General features: G+C 36.8%; 1 pseudogene; it reads left to right on the top strand.

The window, feature by feature from the left end:
- The window catches only part of LOC117120083, a 7884-nt pseudogene extending 2537 nt beyond the window's left edge, over window positions 1-5347 (top strand).
- Window positions 5348-5952: the final 605 nt, after the last annotated feature.

The raw sequence follows: 5952 nt of genomic DNA, 5'->3' as shown, positions 1-5952 counted from the left end.
CATGGGACTTCAAAGGCATCGCGCAAACGTTCTTTACGCGCTGCGGCAACTTTGATCTTGGTTCATTTGCATAGCGCTGCGTGCACGTAGCTTTGCCGAGTGATCTCCTTCTCAATAATACCTCCATGCTTAAACATATTATTTTATACTAGTATTTTCAGTATTTTGTACTAGTACCTTTAAGATATTTCAACAATACAATTGAACTTTGTAGTCCTATAGAATTAAATTTTTGAGAAATGGTAGGGTACAGATTACAGTATTTTGTTTATCATTCAATTCTTTGCTGACTTTGTAATAATTTTGGCTGATATTTTGTAGCTTCATTTTGGACTTGCGAGGAGGTTGACCTTACTAAAGACATTCAACATTGGAATTCATTAAAGGTTAGTATGAATATCGATCAGCAATTGGGATGATATACAAGAAATATGATAGAATAATGATGATGTCATGATGATCATAGGCATAGATCCCGGGGGATGGGGGATATATTTCCCCCCCCCCAATATTTGACAAGGGGGATGGTCCATTGTATCCCCAATATTTTGACTATGTATGGGATAAAATGGAGCTTTACACACTTCAAAAGACTGTCACAGTCTTATGCACTTACAAAGAAGGAAATTAGCATAATGTATTAATGTTGATAACAAAATTATTTATCTAGTAACTATCGAAGCTCTTCTTTCCTTAGATGTTAGATGTGCTTGCAAAGAGAGCCACATTTCACACTGAAGGGTGTGTACGACATCAGTAATGACATCAATTCCCAGAATGTTTTAAGGTTATATTATCGGATGATGAGGAATTTATTGATTAGGCCTATATAATAGCAAATTGCATCAATTTATTTTGAAAAAAACAAGGTTTCCCGCTTTGGGGGGGGGGGGCACATCCCCTGCACCAGGCGCGTAACAGGGGTCGTGGGTATTTATTTTCCCGGTTAGTAATTTACCATATCCACCCCACCCCACTTCCCATATAGAAACAATACGACATAGGGCTTATCTTATTTATAATATAGGCCACACACGTGTTTGAAACTAAATATAAGCATTTTCATCATGGATTTATTTATTACAAACATATTCTTTCACCATTAATACATATTGAGGCCCTTCTTTTAGATTAAAACAATCTATCTTAAATTTGTCTTTCTTGAGTTTGGGACTATTATGTGTTTAAATAACACATAATAACGTTTTTAATTCTAATTTCGTCGGAATTGGTGAAAACTCCCTAAAATGTGCAATTTATAGAGGAAATTGGCCTACCGTAACAAGAAATGCACACAAAGAATTTGAGAATTTTAGGCACTTTCAGAGGATGCATTTGTCAAGGGGTGGGGAAAGATTTTCCAAAGATGGATATTTTCCCCTTGTCCCCCTGTGATTTTAATTCAAATTTCGTTGGAATTGATCAAAACACCCTAAAATGTGCAATTTTTTTTAGGAAATTGGCCCATGTTCACAAGAAGTGCGTGCAAAATTTGAGGTTTTTAGGCACTTTCAGGGAATGAAAAGGGCATTTATAAAGGGGTGGGGAAGATTTTTCAAAGATAGATATTTTCCCCTTGTCCCCCAGTGGTTATGCCATCGGGCAGCATAGATCAAAGGAGTTATGACAGTTTTTGAAGTGGAGAAGGGGTTGCAGGGTGTTGTGAGTCTGGTCATTATGATATCTTCCTTTTTATTCTTGTCTTTATTTTTCTCTTTTTTTCTTTTCTTTTCTTTTCCTCTTCTTTCTCTTTCCCTCCCTCTCCCCTTCTTTCTTTTCTCTTATTACCCAGCCCAGTAAAAACCGTCAGGGGAGGGGCAGTTTTCCCCTCCCCCACCCCCCACCGCGCCTGTTACGACACTGGCTAACACGCCAACCATCTCCCCCCTCTATGAAAAATACTTTTCTACGCCACTGATGATGATGATAACAACGTACATTGTATCATTCAGAAAGCCTGCTTATAAAACTCACGAAAAGGCTGCTTTCGGTGGCCTTTTGCAAGGCTGTGAGGTACTGGGGGCGGGTTCAGATATTTGCAGGAAGGGGTACAGAAAGAAGGGAACTACTGCATAAATAACATAAGTTGATGATTTGGGGAACCTTCTTCTGACTTGTCACCCTCCCATCTTGTGAGAGACTAAAAAGCCAACAATTAACCTGAAAATTATTTTAAATAAATGACCCCACCCGCACAAGGAGAAAAAAGCTACCCAGCATCTGTACACATTTTTGCCAGCTAAAAATCACTCTAACATGTTAAGGGTGGTGAACAAATATAAAGTTCAAAATAAATTTAAAAACTCTGTATGCATTGCATTGCTTTTGTCTGTATTTAAAATGTTTCTGTATTCCTTGATTATAGGGTGAAGAGCGTACATTTCTTTCTCATGTTCTTGCATTTTTTGCTGCAAGTGATGGTATTGTTAATGAGAACCTAGTTCAGAGGTTCAGCCAGGAAGTAAATGCTGTTGAAGCAAAATGTTTTTATGGATTTCAAATAGCAATGGAGGTTAGTGACCATACAGTGGCATATATGTAGGGGGTAATTTTCTTCTCTGGATCTTTTGCTGCAGTATTTTGGTTTAAGAAAAGGTCAGTAATATTGACATTTGGAAAAATATTTTATTGTGCATATTGAGTGTTTAAGAAAGTTATGTGTGTTCACATTTTGATGCATTATTCAAAAATAAATAAAAGAATCTGTCTTTGTATACAGTACACATTATACATGTAAATATTGCATCTTCACAAATTCAGTACTTAATGTAATCATTTGTAAATTAAGTTGCCAGATTCAGCAGCAGAACACCACCTTAGAGATAGCAGTTAGCAGTTATAATTTATATTTTAAAGGATAATATTGGTACCTATTATAAGAGTGATAATACTGAAAAGAAACTCCAACACATCAAAGTACCATCCTCTTAAGATGAGATTATGACCAGGATGCATTACTCCTCCTGTTCAGTTATGGGTCATTTAAGGGATGTCTTAATAGTAATAATTTCTATATAAGGTTATTTGCAGTGAAATCTAAGAAGATAGTTCAGTACAGTATATATTTTATATTAATTAGCCTGGTTTTTTTTCAGAGGTTTATTACCAGGTCTTACCTACTCGAATGAACTAATAAGTCGAGATGAAGGGCTCCATTGTGACTTTGCCTGTGCATTGTTTCACCACCTAAAGCACAAACCTAGCCAGAGTAAAATCAGAGAGATTATATGCTCAGCTGTAGCTATTGAAGTGGAGTTTTTAGTTTATGCTGTACCTGTGAAGCTGATTGGGATGAACACTGCCCTCATGCAGGCTTACATTCAGTTTGTTGCTGACCGACTTCTATTAGAATTCCAATGTGAAAAGGTAAGTTCAGTTAGTAGATTTTACAAAAATGTATTACCGTACTGATGCGGGTTATAATAAGCCCACCCCCACTTAAACACAAAATTGCATCAAGTTTTGGCTGTGAGCTTATACCCGAGGATCCAAAAATGTACATCGTCAAAAATAGAACATAATTTGCAGGAATTTGAAGGTTTTAACATGTTTATACAATATTCTATCATATGAGTGTCTTAATTATCTTTTTGCATGTTAAAATCTGTTGTCAAAACAAGACTGTAATTTCCTAGGCAAGGTTGATTTGCTCTTACAAATAAATTCTAGTGGCCCGAATACAGACAATACAGGCCACAAACAAATGAGCAGATAGCTGTTGTTCAAAACGACAGTTGTACGTAGAAATTTCCCATGTAAGGTTTCTTCCCACGATCGAATTTCACACTCGGTGTTAACCTGATGGCGTTAACGTCATGCCGCCTACCAGTGAACAGATAAGTAATTTTCTATTTTAAAAAAAAGGCATGCGCACAGGTGCAGTATACACAAAGGTTTGCTGACGCAACGGTTGAGTTGATTGACTAGATGTTTGAGCGCTGTAGTAGAAGCCAGACTGTGTTTTCATCAAGACTGCTGAATTTCAAGTAAACGGTTTAACAATTTTAATTGGGAATCAACAAAATCAACATGCAACAATACGATATCAAAATTATTCTTGTAACTTCAATTTCTAATGTTAAAATATTATCATTTTCATACATAAATGATAATCGCAAGAAGTAAATTTTTTGTTGACTGACGTCCTACACACAACTTCCGCACTATCACGAAGTGCGTGTTGCAATCGCATGTTATTGCATTAGTAAATACCCGCCAATCACCGCAAGGGGAAAAATATGACCAAATTAGACGTAATCATTGAGCGTACGCTGTGGTCGCGCACGGCCGGCAAAGACAAAATATATGCTGTGGTCGTGCGCTGCAAATATCGAAGAAAAATCAATGAATCTGATTTACTATGTATTTCAAGTTGTGAACTTCAAAATATTTTTAGGCCTTGGAAGACAATGTATTTCATTAGAAAATAATTTATTACTGCGCTCAAATCTTCAAATTATGAAGATGGTGGTGGGATTATACCTGAGCACCACGTTTTGGATGAAAATGACGCCAAAGTCAGGGGTGGTCTTATACCCGCATCAGTACGGTAATATGTTTAGTCTAAGACTGTCTACCATAACACCATCGGAATACCATTCCAGTACCCGCTGCTACTTGGGGATCAGATTTAAGACTAGCCACTAAGCACAAGCTCGGTCTAATGTTGAGACACCAGGCTGGTTCAATTTCCACTCGAATCACTTGCAGTTTTGTTCTTTTTTCAAGTATTTAGAAACGTATTGAGTGTCCAGTGCAGTAACGCATCATGTATGGCAAAATTCTTATTAAATCTTTTGACGCAAACACCATTGGAATAATTTATGATTAGATACCAGGTTATTGACGTATTATTATTTGATAAAGTGACTCCTGTTTGCAGAGATGGATCATCTTATTTTGAGATTAAAATCATTTTACAGTATTTACATTTCTTCTTTTTTCTTTAGGTTTACAAGTCTGAAAATCCCTTTGATTTTATGGAAAACATCTCCTTGCAGGGCAAAGCAAACTTCTTTGAGAAGCGTGTAGCAGAATACCGCAAAGCAAATATTATGGTCCCAGAACTAGCACGACATCAGTTTACCTTGGATGCAGATTTCTAATAATTACATTATTATCATTCCATTTAGTAGTTAACATTAATTTTCTTTATTTATATTTTTTACCCTGACCTTAATCTTCCAATGCCTTGAAATTGGAATGTTTATACCACGAAGGAATAAGTTTATAAATACAGTGTTTATAAATGTTTTTATACAGTACGTCCAATATTTATTACTGTTGACAAAAAGTCCAATATACACGGTATTATAATAATAATAAATATAATTTACATGGTATACAATTTGCTGTACTCGACTAGTTTTTTATCCTCATGGTACTGGTTTTCCAAGCTGAAGAAATAGTACAAATTTGTTCAGAAAAACCTTTTGATTCATTCTCATAACATTCCACATTAGTTTTTGATATGTTTTTGCAAGGACAATATGAATCAAATACTCCAGATGGTGGCTAAACCAAATTGACTGGAATCCTGGGAACCTAAGCCCCTCTATTGTGAGACAGATGCTGCATCAGTTTAGGTAATTAAAACATGTTTATTTTGTTATGAGGGCAGTCATTTGGTATTATAATTTAGATTTTAGGTTTTTGGTCACCAGGAAATATTTACCCAGCGGTGGATCTAGGTGGGGACGGATCTCAGTGCAAGATAATTGTCGGGTCCTTTAAGGTGAAGCCTGGGGGACGAATACAGAATTCTTTCTGACAGTCTCACAAATACAGATGCAGAGGCAGCGCTAGCGGGGCTCCTAGGAGGCAAAGAAACCTCCGTCGGGGTCCTCTGGACCACTGCTTGGACCCCTCTGTCGGGGAATTTTCAGCCAGGTCGTTGGGGAAAAATCAAATCTCAAGCGCCGAAAGTTCAATTCAAAGCATGCCTTACTCAGC

Source organism: Anneissia japonica, unplaced genomic scaffold (genome assembly GCF_011630105.1).
Source record: "Anneissia japonica isolate Jap-2015-1 unplaced genomic scaffold, ASM1163010v1 scaffold8210_len164512_cov191, whole genome shotgun sequence".
NCBI lineage: Eukaryota > Metazoa > Echinodermata > Crinoidea > Comatulida > Comatulidae > Anneissia > Anneissia japonica.
The sequence above is the reverse complement of the archived record's forward strand: the minus strand, read 5'-3'. Positions and strand labels throughout refer to the sequence as shown.